This window comes from Lissotriton helveticus, chromosome 8 (genome assembly GCF_964261635.1).
Source record: "Lissotriton helveticus chromosome 8, aLisHel1.1, whole genome shotgun sequence".
In the NCBI taxonomy this organism is placed as follows: Eukaryota; Metazoa; Chordata; class Amphibia; order Caudata; family Salamandridae; genus Lissotriton; species Lissotriton helveticus.
The window spans coordinates 819,735,311-819,758,871 of NC_136069.1; the positions used below are offsets into that span (position 1 = coordinate 819,735,311).

The 23,561-nt window shown below is 39.7% G+C and overlaps 16 non-coding genes across 16 annotated transcripts; all 16 read left to right on the top strand.

Moving 5' to 3' along the window:
- The first annotated feature begins 1,526 nt into the window (after positions 1-1,526).
- TRNAP-UGG (transfer RNA proline (anticodon UGG)) lies at positions 1,527-1,598 on the top strand. Its single transcript has one exon. It is a non-coding gene; the product is annotated as a tRNA-Pro (tRNA).
- A 288-nt stretch (positions 1,599-1,886) lies between these two features.
- On the top strand, positions 1,887-1,959 carry TRNAG-CCC (transfer RNA glycine (anticodon CCC)). The gene has a single exon. It is a non-coding gene; the product is annotated as a tRNA-Gly (tRNA).
- A 2,117-nt stretch (positions 1,960-4,076) lies between these two features.
- On the top strand, positions 4,077-4,148 carry TRNAP-AGG (transfer RNA proline (anticodon AGG)). Its single transcript has one exon. It is a non-coding gene; the product is annotated as a tRNA-Pro (tRNA).
- Positions 4,149-4,436: 288 nt separating this feature from the next.
- On the top strand, positions 4,437-4,509 carry TRNAV-CAC (transfer RNA valine (anticodon CAC)). Its single transcript has one exon. It is a non-coding gene; the product is annotated as a tRNA-Val (tRNA).
- A 2,482-nt stretch (positions 4,510-6,991) lies between these two features.
- Positions 6,992-7,063, top strand: TRNAP-AGG (transfer RNA proline (anticodon AGG)). Its single transcript has one exon. It is a non-coding gene; the product is annotated as a tRNA-Pro (tRNA).
- Positions 7,064-7,351: 288 nt separating this feature from the next.
- Positions 7,352-7,424, top strand: TRNAV-CAC (transfer RNA valine (anticodon CAC)). Its single transcript has one exon. It is a non-coding gene; the product is annotated as a tRNA-Val (tRNA).
- A 2,444-nt stretch (positions 7,425-9,868) lies between these two features.
- Positions 9,869-9,940, top strand: TRNAP-AGG (transfer RNA proline (anticodon AGG)). Its single transcript has one exon. It is a non-coding gene; the product is annotated as a tRNA-Pro (tRNA).
- A 288-nt stretch (positions 9,941-10,228) lies between these two features.
- On the top strand, positions 10,229-10,301 carry TRNAV-CAC (transfer RNA valine (anticodon CAC)). Its single transcript has one exon. It is a non-coding gene; the product is annotated as a tRNA-Val (tRNA).
- Positions 10,302-13,043: 2,742 nt separating this feature from the next.
- On the top strand, positions 13,044-13,115 carry TRNAP-UGG (transfer RNA proline (anticodon UGG)). Its single transcript has one exon. It is a non-coding gene; the product is annotated as a tRNA-Pro (tRNA).
- Positions 13,116-13,403: 288 nt separating this feature from the next.
- On the top strand, positions 13,404-13,476 carry TRNAG-CCC (transfer RNA glycine (anticodon CCC)). Its single transcript has one exon. It is a non-coding gene; the product is annotated as a tRNA-Gly (tRNA).
- Positions 13,477-15,621: 2,145 nt separating this feature from the next.
- Positions 15,622-15,693, top strand: TRNAP-AGG (transfer RNA proline (anticodon AGG)). The gene has a single exon. It is a non-coding gene; the product is annotated as a tRNA-Pro (tRNA).
- Positions 15,694-15,981: 288 nt separating this feature from the next.
- TRNAV-CAC (transfer RNA valine (anticodon CAC)) lies at positions 15,982-16,054 on the top strand. The gene has a single exon. It is a non-coding gene; the product is annotated as a tRNA-Val (tRNA).
- A 2,474-nt stretch (positions 16,055-18,528) lies between these two features.
- On the top strand, positions 18,529-18,600 carry TRNAP-AGG (transfer RNA proline (anticodon AGG)). The gene has a single exon. It is a non-coding gene; the product is annotated as a tRNA-Pro (tRNA).
- Positions 18,601-18,888: 288 nt separating this feature from the next.
- Positions 18,889-18,961, top strand: TRNAV-CAC (transfer RNA valine (anticodon CAC)). The gene has a single exon. It is a non-coding gene; the product is annotated as a tRNA-Val (tRNA).
- Positions 18,962-21,465: 2,504 nt separating this feature from the next.
- Positions 21,466-21,537, top strand: TRNAP-AGG (transfer RNA proline (anticodon AGG)). Its single transcript has one exon. It is a non-coding gene; the product is annotated as a tRNA-Pro (tRNA).
- A 288-nt stretch (positions 21,538-21,825) lies between these two features.
- Positions 21,826-21,898, top strand: TRNAV-CAC (transfer RNA valine (anticodon CAC)). Its single transcript has one exon. It is a non-coding gene; the product is annotated as a tRNA-Val (tRNA).
- Positions 21,899-23,561: the final 1,663 nt, after the last annotated feature.

Genomic DNA, 23,561 nt, shown 5'->3' on the forward strand with positions numbered 1-23,561 from the left:
AAATGCATGGCATATCTATGTGTAGGTGTATGCATGTATCCATATATAAAGATAGATAGATAGATAGATAGATAGATAGATAGATAGATAGATAGATAGATAGATAGATAGATAGATAGATAGATAGATAGATAGATAGATAGATAGATAAATAGATGGATGGATGGATGGATGGATGGATGGATGGATGGATGGATGGATGGATGGATGGATAGACGGACAGACAGACAGACAGACAGACAGACAGACAGACAGACAGACAGATAGATAGATAGATAGATAGATAGATAGATAGATAGATAGATAGATAGATAGATAGATAGATAGATAGATAGATAGATAGATAGATAGATAGATAGATAGATAGATAGATAGATAGATAGATAGATAGATAGATAGATATAGGGAGAGAGAGAGCGTTAATATAAACAGAGACTTTATTTTCAATCAAGCGGTATTTTCTTTCCTTTAGGAGCAGAATGTTCTGATCATCAGCGCACCAGAATGTAGTGCTTGGTTGGCAAGCATCACATATTGTGATGTGTTAGCTAAGAGTTCCATGTCCTTCAGACTCATATATTCCTCTGTAGTTGTACCTTGGTGATTCCACAAAACATGGCATCATAATCAGCATTCTACTGCCACAGAGTGGACAGAGAAACCATTTAGAATTTACCTGAAAAAGAAAAAAAGCATACTTAGGCAGAGTTTTGTGGACAGGAAGGACATTAGAGCAAGTGAGGAATAAGCACTGCTTTTGTTAATTTACATAGGCAGAACAGAGACTGCTGGGAAAAGCCTGAAATTAAAGGCACAGAAAATGCCTGCTTCTGGAGAGAACACTAAGAAGCATTGAAAGTTTTTCCTCTGACCCTGGCCACTCTTAAGAGGAATCCTATGATAGTCAGCAGGACCCACCCTAAAAAGGAAGGGAAAGCCATTTGGACCCTTTCCACCTTTCCTATATCGAGCCTGATCGAGCCTGATTGAGCGCTGATTGAGCGGATAAGCACATAAGCACATGTACTTCTCATTTTGGGAAGGCATTGCTTAGCTTGTTACCAGCAGCTCAGTTATGTTATGATGTTAGAGGCTATGCAAGGAATGCTTTAGTCCTGCATTAGGCAGTTTTTATTGCTTCTTGCATTCAAGAGATAGATAATTAGCCAGAATCTGTGGCCCAGCTATTCACCTTGGCATTCCGATTTGCACAAAGGGAATAAGTATTTGAGAGAAAAGGCAAAATGTGTTTCTTATGTTGTTATGAACAGCTTTTTATTCTTTCTCTTTAGGCTCTAGCCAATGCAGAAATATATAAATAACTGCTGACTTCCTGTAAGACTTGTCCAATGCTGAGAAAAAATAAAAGGGGACACTTACAAATGATAGTGCTATCGTTTGAGAAGGGGTAAGTTGACACTGAATTTCCTGTGAATTCACAGACCAAGCATGAAAAAGACCCCAGCATGATCTTCATTGCGGGCTTAGAGCTGGTATTACCTTTTCAGAGGTGAGGGTCTTTCAACGGCTCGTTGGTCTAGGGGTATGATTCTCGCTTTGGGTGCGAGAGGTCCCGGGTTCAAATCCCGGACGAGCCCTTTCATTGGTGCTCTTTTGAAGTATGCATTTCAAAGCCAATATCAATTTTCTCTTTGCAGTAGTGGATGATTATTTGCTAGAGTCTCATGCGTTTAACCTTGCCCTGCCTGAGCAAATGGGAAACATTTCTCTTTAAGCATTTTGCAAAAATGCTGAACTTGCAAGGCATATACAAGCGTTCAGATAGGGCTGTCGGGCAGGTTGCATGAAAGAAATCTAAAACCAGATGCCCTTGGAATAGTCTGTTTTGAGCAGTTTCATCACAGAAGAATCACCTGTAGGTATCTGTTTATGTAGTGTAGTGGTTATCACGTTCGCCTCCCACGCGAAAGGTCCCCGGTTCGAAACCGGGCAGAAACACTAGTTATATTGTCTTGGCTGCAATGTTGAGAGTTGCCGTTTTGCATGAAATTGTCCAGGCCCTGAAGATGGGTTCATGCAGTCTCGTTCCAAGAAAGTGAATTCTCTTAAAAACAATAACATAATTGGCATGTGGATGTATCTGTTGATTCACAGACCTCACTTTCAAAAGAGCCCTGCATTCGGTTCAATGCTCAACCAGAACAAGCATTAACTTTGAGAATTGTTGGCACCAACAGGCCTCCTATTTTAGTGGAGTGTTTCTGGTTTTAAGTGCTGAGGCTTGGGCTCAATTCCTAGATGATCCTTCTCAAGGTGATGATACAAATGCATCGTCACCTTTTCGTTTAATGTCAGAATTGTTTATTTCCATTTGGTGGTGTATGAATGCTTTCGACAGTATGGGGATTTTTTCTAGCCTTGCATGAATAAAAGCATATCACTCCTCTTTATGTATTTTTCTAATACATTTATATTTGCATCTCCTCTCCTAGCATGCATTTTTGACTATCTTACAGGCTGTATATAATAAGTATCAATTCAGGGGCGCTTCTACTACTCAAATCACAACTGTTCTATCACGACATTGATAAGCAATCTGCATCTGCTTCTGTTGTGTATTGGTTATCATATTTACCTGACGTGTGAAAGTCCCATGTTTGACAGTGCACGTTAACAAAGAAACCAATGATTTTTATTAAAAGTTGTCTTGTGTTTTGGTTACCTTGCATCAGCCAAAACGTGCCAGAGATGACTTCATTTGCAGTCACTTGAAAAGTAGGGATTCTCAAATAAATGGCAAGAGGTTGAAACAAATCCAAAGAAATGCATGGCATATCTATGAGTAGGTGTATGCATGTATCCATATATAAAGATAGATAGATAGATAGATAGATAGAGATATAGATAGATAGATAGATAGATAGATAGATAGATAGATAGATAGATAGATAGATAGATAGATAGATAGATAGATAGATAGATAGATAGATATAGGGAGAGAGAGAGCGTTAATAGAAACAGAGACTTTATTTTCAATCAAGCGGTATTTTCTTTCCTTTAGGAGCAGAATGTTCTGATCATCAGCGCACCGGAATGTAGTGCTTGGTTGGCAAGCATCACATATTGTGATGTGTTAGCTAAGAGTTCCATGTCCTTCAGACTCATATATTCCTCTGTAGTTGTACCTTGGTGATTCCACAAAACATGGCATCATAATCAGCATTCTACTGCCACAGAGTGGACAGAGAAACCATTTAGAATTTCCCTGAAAAAGAAAAAAAGCATACTTAGGCAGAGCTTTGTGGACAGGAAGGACATTAGAGCAAGTGAGGAATAAGCACTGCTTTTGTTAATTTACATAGGCAGAACAGAGACTGCTGGGAAAAGCCTGAAATTAAAGGCACAGAAAATGCCTGCTTCTGGAGAGAACACTAAGAACCATTGAAAGTTTTTCCTCTGACCCTGGCCACTCTTAAGAGGAATCCTATGATAGTCAGCAGGACCCACCCTAAAAAGGAAGGGACAGCCATTTGGACCCTTTCCACCTTTCCTATATCTCGCCTGATCGAGCCTGATCGAGCGCTGATTGAGCGGATAAGCACATAAGCACATGTACTTCTCATTTTGGGAATGCATTGCTTAGCTTGTTACCAGCAGCTCAGTTATGTTATGATGTTAGAGGCTATGCAAGGAATGCTTTAGTCCTGCATTAGGCAGTTTGTATTGCTTCTTGCATTCAAGAGATAGATAACTAGCCAGAATCTGTGGCCCAGCTATTCACCTTGGCATTCCGATTTGCACAAAGGGAATCAGTATTGGAGAGAAAAGGCAAAATGTGTTTCTTATGTTGTTATGAACAGCTTTTTATTCTTTCTCTTTAGGCTCTAGCCAATGCAGAAATATATAAATAACTGCTGACTTCCTGTAAGACGTGTCCAATGCTGAGACAAAATAAAAGGGGACACTTACAAATGATAGTGCTATCGTTTGAGAAAGGGTAAGTTGACACTGAATTTCCTGTGAATTCACAGACCAAGCATGAAAAAGACCCCAGCATGATCTTCATTGCGGGCTTAGAGCTGGTATTACCTTTTCAGAGGTGAGGGCCTTTCAACGGCTCGTTGGTCTAGGGGTATGATTCTCGCTTAGGGTGCGAGAGGTCCCTGGTTCAAATCCCGGACGAGCCCTTTCATTGGTGCTCTTTTGAAGTATGCATTTCAAAGCCAATATTAATTTTCTCTTTGCAGTAGTGGATGCATATTTGCTAGAGTCTCATGCTTTTAACCTTGCCCTGCCTGAGCAAATAGGAAACATTTCTCTTTAAGCATTTTGCAAAAATGCTGAACTTGCAAGGCATATACAAGCGTTCAGATAGGGCTGTCGGGCAGGTTGCATGAAAGAAATCTAAAACCAGATGCCCTTGGAATAACCTGTTTTGAGCAGTTTCATCACAGAAGAATCACCTGTAGGTATCTGTTTCTGTAGTGTAGTGGTTATCACGTTCGCCTCACACGCGAAAGGTCCCCAGTTCGAAACCGGGCAGAAACACTAGTTATATTGTCTTGGCTGCAATGTTGAGAGTTGCCGTTTTGCATGAAATTGTCCAGGCCCTGAAGATGGGTTCATGCAGTCTCGTTCCAAGAAAGTGAATTCTCTTAAAAACAATAACATAATTGGCATGTGGATGTATCTGTTGATTCACAGACCTCACTTTCAAAAGAGCCCTGCATTCGGTTCAATGCTCAACCAGAACAAGCATTAACTTTGAGAATTGTTGGCACCAACAGGCCTCTTATTTTAGTGGAGTGTTTCTGGTTTTTAAGTGCTGAGGCTTGGGCTCAATTCCTAGATGATCCTTCTCAAGGTGATGATACAAATGCATCGTCACCTTTTCGTTTAATGTCAGAATTGTTTATTTCCATTTGGTGGTGTATGAATGCTTTCGACAGTATGGGGATTTTTTCTAGCCTTGCATGAATAAAAGCATATCACTCCTCTTTATGTATTTTTCTAATACATTTATATTTGCATCTCCTCTCCTAGCATGCATTTTTGACTATCTTACAGGCTGTATATAATAAGTATCAATTCAGGGGCGCTTCTTCTACTCAAATCACAACTGTTCTATCACGACATTGATAAGCAATCTGCATCTGCTTCTGTTGTGTATTGGTTATCATATTTACCTGACGTGTGAAAGTCCCATGTTGGACAGTGCACGTTAACAAAGAAACCAATGATTTTTATTAAAAGTTGTCTTGTGTTTTGGTTACCTTGCATCAGCCAAACCGTGCCAGAGATTACTTCATTTGCAGTCACTTGAAAAGTAGGGATTCTCAAATAAATGGCAAGAGGTTGAAACAAATCCAAAGAAATGCATGGCATATCTATGTGTAGGTGTATGCATGTATCCATATATAAAGATAGATAGATAGATAGATAGATAGATAGATAGATAGATAGATAGATAGATAGATAGATAGATAGATAGATAGATAGATAGATAGATAGATAGATAGATAGATAGATAGATAGATAGATAAATAGATGGATGGATGGATGGATGGATGGATGGATGGATGGATGGATGGATGGATGGATGGATGGATGGATGGATGGATGGATGGATGGATGGATGGATGGATGGATGGATGGATGGATGGATGAATGGATAGACGGACAGACAGACAGACAGACAGACAGACAGACAGACAGACAGATAGATAGATAGATAGATAGATAGATAGATAGATAGATAGATAGATAGATAGATAGATAGATAGATAGATAGATAGATAGATAGATAAATAGATAGATAGATAGATAGATAGATAGATAGATAGATAGATAGATAGATAGATAGATAGATAGATAGATAGATAGATAGATAGATAGATAGATAGATATAGGGAGAGAGAGAGCGTTAATATAAACAGAGACTTTATTTTCAATCAAGCGGTATTTTCTTTCCTTTAGGAGCAGAATGTTCTGATCATCAGCGCACCAGAATGTAGTGCTTGGTTGGCAAGCATCACATATTGTGATGTGTTAGCTAAGAGTTCCGTGTCCTTCAGACTCATATATTCCTCTGTAGTTGTACCTTGGTGATTCCACAAAACATGGAATCATAATCAGCATTCTACTGCCACAGAGTGGACAGAGAAACCATTTAGAATTTCCCTGAAAAAGAAAAAAAGCATACTTAGGCAGAGCTTTGTGGACAGGAAGGACATTAGAGCAAGTGAGGAATAAGCACTGCTTTTGTTAATTTACATAGGCAGAACAGAGACTGCTGGGAAAAGCCTGAAATTAAAGGCACAGAAAATGCCTGCTTCTGGAGAGAACACTAAGAAGCATTGAAAGTTTTTCCTCTGACCCTGGCCACTCTTAAGAGGAATCCTATGATAGTCAGCAGGACCCACCCTAAAAAGGAAGGGACAGCCATTTGGACCCTTTCCACCTTTCCTTGATCGAGCCTGATCGAGCCTGATCGAGCGCTGATTGAGCGGATAAGCACATAAGCACATGTACTTCTCATTTTGGGAATGCATTGCTTAGCTTGTTACCAGCAGCTCAGTTATGTTATGATGTTAGAGGCTATGCAAGGAATGCTTTAGTCCTGCATTAGGCAGTTTTTATTGCTTCTTGCATTCAAGAGATAGATAACTAGCCAGAATCTGTGGCCCAGCTATTCACCTTGGCATTCCGATTTGCACAAAGGGAATCAGTATTGGAGAGAAAAGGCAAAATGTGTTTCTTATGTTGTTATGAACAGCTTTTTATTCTTTCTTTTTAGGCTCTAGCCAATGCAGAAATATATAAATAACTGCTGACTTCCTGTAAGACGTGTCCAATGCTGAGACAAAATAAAAGGGGACACTTACAAATGATAGTGCTATCGTTTGAGAAAGGGTAAGTTGACACTGAATTTCCTGTGAATTCACAGACCAAGCATGAAAAAGACCCCAGCATGATCTTCATTGCGGGCTTAGAGCTGGTATTACCTTTTCAGAGGTGAGGGCCTTTCAACGGCTCGTTGGTCTAGGGGTATGATTCTCGCTTAGGGTGCGAGAGGTCCCGGGTTCAAATCCCGGACGAGCCCTTTCATTGGTGCTCTTTTGAAGTATGCATTTCAAAGCCAATATTAATTTTCTCTTTGCAGTAGTGGATGCATATTTGCTAGAGTCTCATGCTTTTAATCTTGCCCTGCCTGAGCAAATAGGAAACATTTCTCTTTAAGCATTTTGCAAAAATGCTGAACTTGCAAGGCATATACAAGCGTTCAGATAGGGCTGTCGGGCAGGTTGCATGAAAGAAATCTAAAACCAGATGCCCTTGGAATAGCCTGTTTTGAGCAGTTTCATCACAGAAGAATCACCAGTAGGTATCTGTTTCTGTAGTGTAGTGGTTATCACACTCGCCTCACACGCGAAAGGTCCCCGGTTCGAAACCGGGCAGAAACACTAGTTATATTGTCTTGGCTGCAATGTTGAGAGTTGCCGTTTTGCATGAAATTGTCCAGGCCCTGAAGATGGGTTCATGCAGTCTCGTTCCAAGAAAGTGAATTCTCTTAAAAACAATAACATAATTGGCATGTGGATGTATCTGTTGATTCACAGACCTCACTTTCAAAAGAGCCCTGCATTCGGTTCAATGCTCAACCAGAACAAGCATTAACTTTGAGAATTGTTGGCACCAACAGGCCTCTTATTTTAGTGGAGTGTTTCTGGTTTTTAAGTGCTGAGGCTTGGGCTCAATTCCTAGATGATCCTTCTCAAGGTGATGATACAAATGCATCGTCACCTTTTCGTTTAATGTCAGAATTGTTTATTTCCATTTGGTGGTGTATGAATGCTTTCGACAGTATGGGGATTTTTTCTAGCCTTGCATGAATAAAAGCATATCACTCCTCTTTATGTATTTTTCTAATACATTTATATTTGCATCTCCTCTCCTAGCATGCATTTTTGACTATCTTACAGGCTGTATATAATAAGTATCAATTCAGGGGCGCTTCTTCTACTCAAATCACAACTGTTCTATCACGACATTGATAAGCAATCTGCATCTGCTTCTGTTGTGTATTGGTTATCATATTTACCTGACGTGTGAAAGTCCCATGTTGGACAGTGCACGTTAACAAAGAAACCAATGATTTTTATTAAAAGTTGTCTTGTGTTTTGGTTACCTTGCATCAGCCAAACCGTGCCAGAGATTACTTCATTTGCAGTCACTTGAAAAGTAGGGATTCTCAAATAAATGGCAAGAGGTTGAAACAAATCCAAAGAAATGCATGGCATATCTATGTGTAGGTGTATGCATGTATCCATATATAAAGATAGATAGATAGATAGATAGATAGATAGATAGATAGATAGATAGATAGATAGATAGATAGATAGATAGATAGATAGATAGATAGATAGATAGATAGATAGATAGATAGATAGATAGATAGATAGATAGATAGATAGATAGATAGATAGATAAATGGATGGATGGATGGATGGATGGATGGATGGATGGATGGATGGATGGATGGATGGATGGATGGATGGATGGATGGATGGATGGATGAATGGATAGACGGACAGACAGACAGACAGACAGACAGACAGACAGACAGACAGACAGACAGACAGATAGATAGATAGATAGATAGATAGATAGATAGATAGATAGATAGATAGATAGATAGATAGATAGATAGATAGATAGATAGATAGATAGATAGATAGATAGATAGATAGATAGATAGATAGATAGATAGATAGATAGATAGATAGATAGATATAGGGAGAGAGAGAGCGTTAATATAAACAGAGACTTTATTTTCAATCAAGCGGTATTTTCTTTCCTTTAGGAGCAGAATGTTCTGATCATCAGCGCACCAGAATGTAGTGCTTGGTTGGCAAGCATTACATATTGTGATGTGTTAGCTAAGAGTTCCATGTCCTTCAGACTCATATATTCCTCTGTAGTTGTACCTTGGTGATTCCACAAAACATGGCATCATAATCAGCATTCTACTGCCACAGAGTGGACAGAGAAACCATTTAGAATTTACCTGAAAAAGAAAAAAAGCATACTTAGGCAGAGCTTTGTGGACAGGAAGGACATTAGAGCAAGTCAGGAATAAGCACTGCTTTTGTTAATTTACATAGGCAGAACAGAGACTGCTGGGAAAAGCCTGAAATTAAAGGCACAGAAAATGCCTGCTTCTGGAGAGAACACTAAGAAGCATTGAAAGTTTTTTCTCTGACCCTGGCCACTCTTAAGAGGAATCCTATGATAGTCAGCGGGACCCACCCTAAAAAGGAAGGGACAGCCATTTGGACCCTTTCCACCTTTCCTTGATCGAGCCTGATCGAGCGCTGATTGAGCGGATAAGCACATAAGCACATGTACTTCTCATTTTGGGAAGGCATTGCTTAGCTTGTTACCAGCAGCTCAGTTATGTTATGATGTTAGAGGCTATGCAAGGAATGCTTTAGTCCTGCATTAGGCAGTTTTTATTACTTCTTGCATTCAAGAGATAGATAACTAGCCAGAATCTGTGGCCCAGCTATTCACCTTGGCATTCCGATTTGCACAAAGGGAATCAGTATTGGAGAGAAAAGGCAAAATGTGTTTCTTATGTTGTTATGAACAGCTTTTTATTCTTTCTCTTTAGGCTCTAGCCAATGCAGAAATATATAAATAACTGCTGACTTCCTGTAAGACGTGTCCAATGCTGAGACAAAATAAAAGGGGACACTTACAAATGATAGTGCTATCGTTTGAGAAAGGGTAAGTTGACACTGAATTTCCTGTGAATTCACAGACCAAGCATGAAAAAGACCCCAGCATGATCTTCATTGCGGGCTTAGAGCTGGTATTACCTTTTCAGAGGTGAGGGCCTTTCAACGGCTCGTTGGTCTAGGGGTATGATTCTCGCTTAGGGTGCGAGAGGTCCCGGGTTCAAATCCCGGACAAGCCCTTTCATTGGTGCTCTTTTGAAGTATGCATTTCAAAGCCAATATTAATTTTCTCTTTGCAGTAGTGGATGCATATTTGCTAGAGTCTCATGCTTTTAACCTTGCCCTGCCTGAGCAAATAGGAAACATTTCTCTTTAAGCATTTTGCAAAAATGCTGAACTTGCAAGGCATATACAAGCGTTCAGATAGGGCTGTCGGGCAGGTTGCATGAAAGAAATCTAAAACCAGATGCCCTTGGAATAACCTGTTTTGAGCAGTTTCATCACAGAAGAATCACCTGTAGGTATCTGTTTCTGTAGTGTAGTGGTTATCACGTTCGCCTCACACGCGAAAGGTCCCCGGTTCGAAACCGGGCAGAAACACTAGTTATATTGTCTTGGCTGCAATGTTGAGAGTTGCCGTTTTGCATGAAATTGTCCAGGCCCTGAAGATGGGTTCATGCAGTCTCGTTCCAAGAAAGTGAATTCTCTTAAAAACAATAACATAATTGGCATGTGGATGTATCTGTTGATTCACAGACCTCACTTTCAAAAGAGCCCTGCATTCGGTTCAATGCTCAACCAGAACAAGCATTAACTTTGAGAATTGTTGGCACCAACAGGCCTCTTATTTTAGTGGAGTGTTTCTGGTTTTTAAGTGCTGAGGCTTGGGCTCAATTCCTAGATGATCCTTCTCAAGGTGATGATACAAATGCATCGTCACCTTTTCGTTTAATGTCAGAATTGTTTATTTCCATTTGGTGGTGTATGAATGCTTTCGACAGTATGGGGATTTTTTCTAGCCTTGCATGAATAAAAGCATATCACTCCTCTTTATGTATTTTTCTAATACATTTATATTTGCATCTCCTCTCCTAGCATGCATTTTTGACTATCTTACAGGCTGTATATAATAAGTATCAATTCAGGGGCGCTTCTTCTACTCAAATCACAACTGTTCTATCATGACATTGATAAGCAATCTGCATCTGCTTCTGTTGTGTATTGGTTATCATATTTACCTGACGTGTGAAAGTCCCATGTTGGACAGTGCACGTTAACAAAGAAACCAATGATTTTTATTAAAAGTTGTCTTGTGTTTTGGTTACCTTGCATCAGCCAAACCGTGCCAGAGATTACTTCATTTGCAGTCACTTGAAAAGTAGGGATTCTCAAATAAATGGCAAGAGGTTGAAACAAATCCAAAGAAATGCATGGCATATCTATGTGTAGGTGTATGCATGTATCCATGTATAAAGATAGATAGATAGATAGATAGATAGATAGATAGATAGATAGATAGATAGATAGATAGATAGATAGATAGATAGATAGATAGATAGATAGATAGATAGATAGATAGATAGATAGATAGATAGATAGATAGATAGATAGATAAATGGATGGATGGATGGATGGATGGATGGATGGATGGATGGATGGATGGATGGATGGATGGATGGATGGATGGATGGATGGATGGATGGATGGATGAATGGATAGACGGACAGACAGACAGACAGACAGACAGACAGACAGACAGACAGATAGATAGATAGATAGATAGATAGATAGATAGATAGATAGATAGATAGATAGATAGATAGATAGATAGATAGATAGATAGATAGATAGATAGATAGATAGATAGATAGATAGAAAGATAGATAGATAGATAAATGGATGGATGGATGGATGGATGGATGGATGGATGGATGGATGGATGGATGGATGGATGGATGGATGGATGGATGGATGGATGGATGGATGGATGGACGGACGGACGGACGGACGGACGGACGGACGGACGGACGGACGGACGGACGGACGGACGGACGGACAGACAGACAGACAGACAGACAGACAGACAGACAGACAGACAGACAGACAGACAGACAGACAGACAGATAGATAGATAGATAGATAGATAGATAGATAGATAGATAGATAGATAGATAGATAGATAGATAGATAGATAGATAGATAGATAGATAGATAGATATAGGGAGAGAGAGAGCGTTAATATAAACAGAGACTTTATTTTCAATCAAGTGGTATTTTCTTTCCTTTAGGAGCAGAATGTTCTGATCATCAGCGCACCAGAATGTAGTGCTTGGTTGGCAAGCATCACATATTGTGATGTGTTAGCTAAGAGTTCCATGTCCTTCAGACTCATATATTCCTCTGTAGTTGTACCTTGGTGATTCCACAAAACATGGCATCATAATCAGTATTCTACTGCCACAGAGTGGACAGAGAAACCATTTAGAATTTCCCTGAAAAAGAAAAAAAGCATACTTAGGCAGAGCTTTGTGGACAGGAAGGACATTAGAGCAAGTGAGGAATAAGCACTGCTTTTGTTAATTTACATAGGCAGAACAGAGACTGCTGGGAAAAGCCTGAAATTAAAGGCACAGAAAATGCCTGCTTCTGGAGAGAACACTAAGAAGCATTGAAAGTTTTTCCTCTGACCCTGGCCACTCTTAAGAGGAATCCTATGATAGTCAGCAGGACCCACCCTAAAAAGGAAGGGACAGCCATTTGGACCCTTTCCACCTTTCCTATATCTCGCCTGATCGAGCCTGATCGAGCGCTGATTGAGCTGATAAGCACATAAGCACATGTACTTCTCATTTTGGGAAGGCATTGCTTAGCTTGTTACCAGCAGCTCAGTTATGTTATGATGTTAGAGGCTATGCAAGGAATGCTTTAGTCCTGCATTAGGCAGTTTTTATTGCTTCTTGCATTCAAGAGATAGATAATTAGCCAGAATCTGTGGCCCAGCTATTCACCTTGGCATTCCGATTTGCACAAAGGGAATAAGTATTTGAGAGAAAAGGCAAAATGTGTTTCTTATGTTGTTATGAACAGCTTTTTATTCTTTCTCTTTAGGCTCTAGCCAATGCAGAAATATATAAATAACTGCTGACTTCCTGTAAGACTTGTCCAATGCTGAGAAAAAATAAAAGGGGACACTTACAAATGATAGTGCTATCGTTTGAGAAAGGGTAAGTTGACACTGAATTTCCTGTGAATTCACAGACCAAGCATGAAAAAGACCCCAGCATGATCTTCATTGCGGGCTTAGAGCTGGTATTACCTTTTCAGAGGTGAGGGTCTTTCAACGGCTCGTTGGTCTAGGGGTATGATTCTCGCTTTGGGTGCGAGAGGTCCCGGGTTCAAATCCCGGACGAGCCCTTTCATTGGTGCTCTTTTGAAGTATGCATTTCAAAGCCAATATCAATTTTCTCTTTGCAGTAGTGGATGATTATTTGCTAGAGTCTCATGCTTTTAACCTTGCCCTGCCTGAGCAAATGGGAAACATTTCTCTTTAAGCATTTTGCAAAAATGCTGAACTTGCAAGGCATATACAAGCGTTCAGATAGGGCTGTCGGGCAGGTTGCATGAAAGAAATCTAAAACCAGATGCCCTTGGAATAGTCTGTTTTGAGCAGTTTCATCACAGAAGAATCACCTGTAGGTATCTGTTTATGTAGTGTAGTGGTTATCACGTTCGCCTCCCACGCGAAAGGTCCCCGGTTCGAAACCGGGCAGAAACACTAGTTATATTGTCTTGGCTGCAATGTTGAGAGTTGCCGTTTTGCATGAAATTGTCCAGGCCCTGAAGATGGGTTCATGCAGTCTCGTTCCAAGAAAGTGAATTCTCTTAAAAACAATAACATAATTGGCATGTGGATGTATCTGTTGATTCACAGACCTCACTTTCAAAAGAGCCCTGCATTCGGTTCAATGCTCAACCAGAACAAGCATTAACTTTGAGAATTGTTGGCACCAACAGGCCTCCTATTTTAGTGGAGTGTTTCTGGTTTTAAGTGCTGAGGCTTGGGCTCAATTCCTAGATGATCCTTCTCAAGGTGATGATACAAATGCATCGTCACCTTTTCGTTTAATGTCAGAATTGTTTATTTCCATTTGGTGGTGTATGAATGCTTTCGACAGTATGGGGATTTTTTCTAGCCTTGCATGAATAAAAGCATATCACTCCTCTTTATGTATTTTTCTAATACATTTATATTTGCATCTCCTCTCCTAGCATGCATTTTTGACTATCTTACAGGCTGTATATAATAAGTATCAATTCAGGGGCGCTTCTACTACTCAAATCACAACTGTTCTATCACGACATTGATAAGCAATCTGCATCTGCTTCTGTTGTGTATTGGTTATCATATTTACCTGACGTGTGAAAGTCCCATGTTTGACAGTGCACGTTAACAAAGAAACCAATGATTTTTATTAAAAGTTGTCTTGTGTTTTGGTTACCTTGCATCAGCCAAAACGTGCCAGAGATGACTTCATTTGCAGTCACTTGAAAAGTAGGGATTCTCAAATAAATGGCAAGAGGTTGAAACAAATCCAAAGAAATGCATGGCATATCTATGAGTAGGTGTATGCATGTATCCATATATAAAGATAGATAGATAGATAGATAGATAGAGATATAGATAGATAGATAGATAGATAGATAGATAGATAGATAGATAGATAGATAGATAGATAGATAGATAGATAGATAGATAGATAGATAGATAGATAGATAGATAGATAGATAGATAGATATAGGGAGAGAGAGAGCGTTAATAGAAACAGAGACTTTATTTTCAATCAAGCGGTATTTTCTTTCCTTTAGGAGCAGAATGTTCTGATCATCAGCGCACCAGAATGTAGTGCTTGGTTGGCAAGCATCACATATTGTGATGTGTTAGCTAAGAGTTCCATGTCCTTCAGACTCATATATTCCTCTGTAGTTGTACCTTGGTGATTCCACAAAACATGGCATCATAATCAGCATTCTACTGCCACAGAGTGGACAGAGAAACCATTTAGAATTTCCCTGAAAAAGAAAAAAAGCATACTTAGGCAGAGCTTTGTGGACAGGAAGGACATTAGAGCAAGTGAGGAATAAGCACTGCTTTTGTTAATTTACATAGGCAGAACAGAGACTGCTGGGAAAAGCCTGAAATTAAAGGCACAGAAAATGCCTGCTTCTGGAGAGAACACTAAGAAGCATTGAAAGTTTTTCCTCTGACCCTGGCCACTCTTAAGAGGAATCCTATGATAGTCAGCAGGACCCACCCTAAAAAGGAAGGGACAGCCATTTGGACCCTTTCCACCTTTCCTATATCTCGCCTGATCGAGCCTGATCGAGCGCTGATTGAGCGGATAAGCACATAAGCACATGTACTTCTCATTTTGGGAATGCATTGCTTAGCTTGTTACCAGCAGCTCAGTTATGTTATGATGTTAGAGGCTATGCAAGGAATGCTTTAGTCCTGCATTAGGCAGTTTGTATTGCTTCTTGCATTCAAGAGATAGATAACTAGCCAGAATCTGTGGCCCAGCTATTCACCTTGGCATTCCGATTTGCACAAAGGGAATCAGTATTGGAGAGAAAAGGCAAAATGTGTTTCTTATGTTGTTATGAACAGCTTTTTATTCTTTCTCTTTAGGCTCTAGCCAATGCAGAAATATATAAATAACTGCTGACTTCCTGTAAGACGTGTCCAATGCTGAGACAAAATAAAAGGGGACACTTACAAATGATAGTGCTATCGTTTGAGAAAGGGTAAGTTGACACTGAATTTCCTGTGAATTCACAGACCAAGCATGAAAAAGACCCCAGCATGATCTTCATTGCGGGCTTAGAGCTGGTATTACCTTTTCAGAGGTGAGGGCCTTTCAACGGCTCGTTGGTCTAGGGGTATGATTCTCGCTTAGGGTGCGAGAGGTCCCTGGTTCAAATCCCGGACGAGCCCTTTCATTGGTGCTCTTTTGAAGTATGCATTTCAAAGCCAATATTAATTTTCTCTTTGCAGTAGTGGATGCATATTTGCTAGAGTCTCATGCTTTTAACCTTGCCCTGCCTGAGCAAATAGGAAACATTTCTCTTTAAGCATTTTGCAAAAATGCTGAACTTGCAAGGCATATACAAGCGTTCAGATAGGGCTGTCGGGCAGGTTGCATGAAAGAAATCTAAAACCAGATGCCCTTGGAATAACCTGTTTTGAGCAGTTTCATCACAGAAGAATCACCTGTAGGTATCTGTTTCTGTAGTGTAGTGGTTATCACGTTCACCTCACACGCGAAAGGTCCCCAGTTCGAAACCGGGCAGAAACACTAGTTATATTGTCTTGGCTGCAATGTTGAGAGTTGCCGTTTTGCATGAAATTGTCCAGGCCCTGAAGATGGGTTCATGCAGTCTCGTTCCAAGAAAGTGAATTCTCTTAAAAACAATAACATAATTGGCATGTGGATGTATCTGTTGATTCACAGACCTCACTTTCAAAAGAGCCCTGCATTCGGTTCAATGCTCAACCAGAACAAGCATTAACTTTGAGAATTGTTGGCACCAACAGGCCTCTTATTTTAGTGGAGTGTTTCTGGTTTTTAAGTGCTGAGGCTTGGGCTCAATTCCTAGATGATCCTTCTCAAGGTGATGATACAAATGCATCGTCACCTTTTCGTTTAATGTCAGAATTGTTTATTTCCATTTGGTGGTGTATGAATGCTTTCGACAGTATGGGGATTTTTTCTAGCCTTGCATGAATAAAAGCATATCACTCCTCTTTATGTATTTTTCTAATACATTTATATTTGCATCTCCTCTCCTAGCATGCATTTTTGACTATCTTACAGGCTGTATATAATAAGTATCAATTCAGGGGCGCTTCTTCTACTCAAATCACAACTGTTCTATCACGACATTGATAAGCAATCTGCATCTGCTTCTGTTGTGTATTGGTTATCATATTTACCTGACGTGTGAAAGTCCCATGTTGGACAGTGCACGTTAACAAAGAAACCAATGATTTTTATTAAAAGTTGTCTTGTGTTTTGGTTACCTTGCATCAGCCAAACCGTGCCAGAGATTACTTCATTTGCAGTCACTTGAAAAGTAGGGATTCTCAAATAAATGGCAAGAGGTTGAAACAAATCCAAAGAAATGCATGGCATATCTATGTGTAGGTGTATGCATGTATCCATATATAAAGATAGATAGATAGATAGATAGATAGATAGATAGATAGATAGATAGATAGATAGATAGATAGATAGATAGATAGATAGATAGATAGATAGATAGATAGATAGATAGATAGATAGATAGATAGATAAATAGATGGATGGATGGATGGATGGATGGATGGATGGATGGATGGATGGATGGATGGATGGATGGATGGATGGATGGATGGATGGATGGATGGATGGATGGATGGATGGATGGATGGATGGATGGATGAATGGATAGACGGACAGACAGACAGACAGACAGACAGACAGACAGACAGACAGATAGATAGATAGATAGATAGATAGATAGATAGATAGATAGATAGATAGATAGATAGATAGATAGATAGATAAATAGATAGATAGATAGATAGATAGATAGATAGATAGATAGATAGATAGATAGATAGATAGATAGATAGATAGATAGATAGATAGATAGATAGATAGATATAGGGAGAGAGAGAGCGTTAATATAAACAGAGACTTTATTTTCAATCAAGCGGTATTTTCTTTCCTTTAGGAGCAGAATGTTCTGATCATCAGCGCACCAGAATGTAGTGCTTGGTTGGCAAGCATCACATATTGTGATGTGTTAGCTAAGAGTTCCGTGTCCTTCAGACTCATATATTCCTCTGTAGTTGTACCTTGGTGATTCCACAAAACATGGAATCATAATCAGCATTCTACTGCCACAGAGTGGACAGAGAAACCATTTAGAATTTCCCTGAAAAAGAAAAAAAGCATACTTAGGCAGAGCTTTGTGGACAGGAAGGACATTAGAGCAAGTGAGGAATAAGCACTGCTTTTGTTAATTTACATAGGCAGAACAGAGACTGCTGGGAAAAGCCTGAAATTAAAGGCACAGAAAATGCCTGCTTCTGGAGAGAACACTAAGAAGCATTGAAAGTTTTTCCTCTGACCCTGGCCACTCTTAAGAGGAATCCTATGATAGTCAGCAGGACCCACCCTAAAAAGGAAGGGACAGCCATTTGGACCCTTTCCACCTTTCCTTGATCGAGCCTGATCGAGCCTGATCGAGCGCTGATTGAGCGGATAAGCACATAAGCACATGTACTTCTCATTTTGGGAATGCATTGCTTAGCTTGTTACCAGCAGCTCAGTTATGTTATGATGTTAGAGGCTATGCAAGGAATGCTTTAGTCCTGCATTAGGCAGTTTTTATTGCTTCTTGCATTCAAGAGATAGATAACTAGCCAGAATCTGTGGCCCAGCTATTCACCTTGGCATTCCGATTTGCACAAAGGGAATCAGTATTGGAGAGAAAAGGCAAAATGTGTTTCTTATGTTGTTATGAACAGCTTTTTATTCTTTCTTTTTAGGCTCTAGCCAATGCAGAAATATATAAATAACTGCTGACTTCCTGTAAGACGTGTCCAATGCTGAGACAAAATAAAAGGGGACACTTACAAATGATAGTGCTATCGTTTGAGAAAGGGTAAGTTGACACTGAATTTCCTGTGAATTCACAGACCAAGCATGAAAAAGACCCCAGCATGATCTTCATTGCGGGCTTAGAGCTGGTATTACCTTTTCAGAGGTGAGGGCCTTTCAACGGCTCGTTGGTCTAGGGGTATGATTCTCGCTTAGGGTGCGAGAGGTCCCGGGTTCAAATCCCGGACGAGCCCTTTCATTGGTGCTCTTTTGAAGTATGCATTTCAAAGCCAATATTAATTTTCTCTTTGCAGTAGTGGATGCATATTTGCTAGAGTCTCATGCTTTTAATCTTGCCCTGCCTGAGCAAATAGGAAACATTTCTCTTTAAGCATTTTGCAAAAATGCTGAACTTGCAAGGCATATACAAGCGTTCAGATAGGGCTGTCGGGCAGGTTGCATGAAAGAAATCTAAAACCAGATGCCCTTGGAATAGCCTGTTTTGAGCAGTTTCATCACAGAAGAATCACCAGTAGGTATCTGTTTCTGTAGTGTAGTGGTTATCACACTCGCCTCACACGCGAAAGGTCCCCGGTTCGAAACCGGGCAGAAACACTAGTTATATTGTCTTGGCTGCAATGTTGAGAGTTGCCGTTTTGCATGAAATTGTCCAGGCCCTGAAGATGGGTTCATGCAGTCTCGTTCCAAGAAAGTGAATTCTCTTAAAAACAATAACATAATTGGCATGTGGATGTATCTGTTGATTCACAGACCTCACTTTCAAAAGAGCCCTGCATTCGGTTCAATGCTCAACCAGAACAAGCATTAACTTTGAGAATTGTTGGCACCAACAGGCCTCTTATTTTAGTGGAGTGTTTCTGGTTTTTAAGTGCTGAGGCTTGGGCTCAATTCCTAGATGATCCTTCTCAAGGTGATGATACAAATGCATCGTCACCTTTTCGTTTAATGTCAGAATTGTTTATTTCCATTTGGTGGTGTATGAATGCTTTCGACAGTATGGGGATTTTTTCTAGCCTTGCATGAATAAAAGCATATCACTCCTCTTTATGTATTTTTCTAATACATTTATATTTGCATCTCCTCTCCTAGCATGCATTTTTGACTATCTTACAGGCTGTATATAATAAGTATCAATTCAGGGGCGCTTCTTCTACTCAAATCACAACTGTTCTATCACGACATTGATAAGCAATCTGCATCTGCTTCTGTTGTGTATTGGTTATCATATTTACCTGACGTGTGAAAGTCCCATGTTGGACAGTGCACGTTAACAAAGAAACCAATGATTTTTATTAAAAGTTGTCTTGTGTTTTGGTTACCTTGCATCAGCCAAACCGTGCCAGAGATTACTTCATTTGCAGTCACTTGAAAAGTAGGGATTCTCAAATAAATGGCAAGAGGTTGAAACAAATCCAAAGAAATGCATGGCATATCTATGTGTAGGTGTATGCATGTATCCATATATAAAGATAGATAGATAGATAGATAGATAGATAGATAGATAGATAGATAGATAGATAGATAGATAGATAGATAGATAGATAGATAGATAGATAGATAGATAGATAGATAGATAGATAGATAGATAGATAGATAGATAGATAGATAGATAGATAGATAGATAGATAGATAGATAGATAGATAGATAGATAGATAGATAGATAGATAGATAAATGGATGGATGGATGGATGGATGGATGGATGGATGGATGGATGGATGGATGGATGGATGGATGGATGGATGGATGGATGAATGGATGGATGAATGGATAGACGGACAGACAGACAGACAGACAGACAGACAGACAGACAGACAGACAGACAGATAGATAGATAGATAGATAGATAGATAGATAGATAGATAGATAGATAGATAGATAGATAGATAGATAGATAGATAGATAGATAGATAGATAGATAGATAGATAGATAGATAGATAGATAGATAGATAGATAGATAGATAGATAGATAGATAGATAGATATAGGGAGAGAGAGAGCGTTAATATAAACAGAGACTTTATTTTCAATCAAGCGGTATTTTCTTTCCTTTAGGAGCAGAATGTTCTGATCATCAGCGCACCAGAATGTAGTGCTTGGTTGGCAAGCATTACATATTGTGATGTGTTAGCTAAGAGTTCCATGTCCTTCAGACTCATATATTCCTCTGTAGTTGTACCTTGGTGATTCCACAAAACATGGCATCATAATCAGCATTCTACTGCCACAGAGTGGACAGAGAAACCATTTAGAATTTACCTGAAAAAGAAAAAAAGCATACTTAGGCAGAGCTTTGTGGACAGGAAGGACATTAGAGCAAGTCAGGAATAAGCACTGCTTTTGTTAATTTACATAGGCAGAACAGAGACTGCTGGGAAAAGCCTGAAATTAAAGGCACAGAAAATGCCTGCTTCTGGAGAGAACACTAAGAAGCATTGAAAGTTTTTTCTCTGACCCTGGCCACTCTTAAGAGGAATCCTATGATAGTCAGCGGGACCCACCCTAAAAAGGAAGGGACAGCCATTTGGACCCTTTCCACCTTTCCTTGATCGAGCCTGATCGAGCGCTGATTGAGCGGATAAGCACATAAGCACATGTACTTCTCATTTTGGGAAGGCATTGCTTAGCTTGTTACCAGCAGCTCAGTTATGTTATGATGTTAGAGGCTATGCAAGGAATGCTTTAGTCCTGCATTAGGCAGTTTTTATTACTTCTTGCATTCAAGAGATAGATAACTAGCCAGAATCTGTGGCCCAGCTATTCACCTTGGCATTCCGATTTGCACAAAGGGAATCAGTATTGGAGAGAAAAGGCAAAATGTGTTTCTTATGTTGTTATGAACAGCTTTTTATTCTTTCTCTTTAGGCTCTAGCCAATGCAGAAATATATAAATAACTGCTGACTTCCTGTAAGACGTGTCCAATGCTGAGACAAAATAAAAGGGGACACTTACAAATGATAGTGCTATCGTTTGAGAAAGGGTAAGTTGACACTGAATTTCCTGTGAATTCACAGACCAAGCATGAAAAAGACCCCAGCATGATCTTCATTGCGGGCTTAGAGCTGGTATTACCTTTTCAGAGGTGAGGGCCTTTCAACGGCTCGTTGGTCTAGGGGTATGATTCTCGCTTAGGGTGCGAGAGGTCCCGGGTTCAAATCCCGGACAAGCCCTTTCATTGGTGCTCTTTTGAAGTATGCATTTCAAAGCCAATATTAATTTTCTCTTTGCAGTAGTGGATGCATATTTGCTAGAGTCTCATGCTTTTAACCTTGCCCTGCCTGAGCAAATAGGAAACATTTCTCTTTAAGCATTTTGCAAAAATGCTGAACTTGCAAGGCATATACAAGCGTTCAGATAGGGCTGTCGGGCAGGTTGCATGAAAGAAATCTAAAACCAGATGCCCTTGGAATAACCTGTTTTGAGCAGTTTCATCACAGAAGAATCACCTGTAGGTATCTGTTTCTGTAGTGTAGTGGTTATCACGTTCGCCTCACACGCGAAAGGTCCCCGGTTCGAAACCGGGCAGAAACACTAGTTATATTGTCTTGGCTGCAATGTTGAGAGTTGCCGTTTTGCATGAAATTGTCCAGGCCCTGAAGATGGGTTCATGCAGTCTCGTTCCAAGAAAGTGAATTCTCTTAAAAACAATAACATAATTGGCATGTGGATGTATCTGTTGATTCACAGACCTCACTTTCAAAAGAGCCCTGCATTCGGTTCAATGCTCAACCAGAACAAGCATTAACTTTGAGAATTGTTGGCACCAACAGGCCTCTTATTTTAGTGGAGTGTTTCTGGTTTTTAAGTGCTGAGGCTTGGGCTCAATTCCTAGATGATCCTTCTCAAGGTGATGATACAAATGCATCGTCACCTTTTCGTTTAATGTCAGAATTGTTTATTTCCATTTGGTGGTGTATGAATGCTTTCGACAGTATGGGGATTTTTTCTAGCCTTGCATGAATAAAAGCATATCACTCCTCTTTATGTATTTTTCTAATACATTTATATTTGCATCTCCTCTCCTAGCATGCATTTTTGACTATCTTACAGGCTGTATATAATAAGTATCAATTCAGGGGCGCTTCTTCTACTCAAATCACAACTGTTCTATCATGACATTGATAAGCAATCTGCATCTGCTTCTGTTGTGTATTGGTTATCATATTTACCTGACGTGTGAAAGTCCCATGTTGGACAGTGCACGTTAACAAAGAAACCAATGATTTTTATTAAAAGTTGTCTTGTGTTTTGGTTACCTTGCATCAGCCAAACCGTGCCAGAGATTACTTCATTTGCAGTCACTTGAAAAGTAGGGATTCTCAAATAAATGGCAAGAGGTTGAAACAAATCCAAAGAAATGCATGGCATATCTATGTGTAGGTGTATGCATGTATCCATGTATAAAGATAGATAGATAGATAGATAGATAGATAGATAGATAGATAGATAGATAGATAGATAGATAGATAGATAGATAGATAGATAGATAGATAGATAGATAGATAGATAGATAGATAGATAGATAGATAGATAGATAGATAGATAGATAGATAGATAGATAGATAGATAGATAAATGGATGGATGGATGGATGGATGGATGGATGGATGGATGGATGGATGGATGGATGGATGGATGGATGGATGGATGGATGGATGGATGGATGGATGGATGAATGGATAGACGGACAGACAGACAGACAGACAGACAGACAGACAGACAGACAGACAGATAGATAGATAGATAGATAGATAGATAGATAGATAGATAGATAGATAGATAGATAGATAGATAGATAGATAGATAGATAGATAGATAGATAGATAGATAGATAGATAGATAGATAGAAAGATAGATAGATAGATAAATGGATGGATGGATGGATGGATGGATGGATGGATGGATGGATGGATGGATGGATGGATGGATGGATGGATGGATGGATGGATGGATGGATGGACGGACGGACGGACGGACGGACGGACGGACGGACGGACGGACGGACGGACGGACGGACGGACGGACGGACAGACAGACAGACAGACAGACAGACAGACAGACAGACAGACAGACAGACAGACAGACAGACAGACAGATAGATAGATAGATAGATAGATAGATAGATAGATAGATAGATAGATAGATAGATAGATAGATAGATAGATAGATAGATAGATAGATATAGGGAGAGAGAG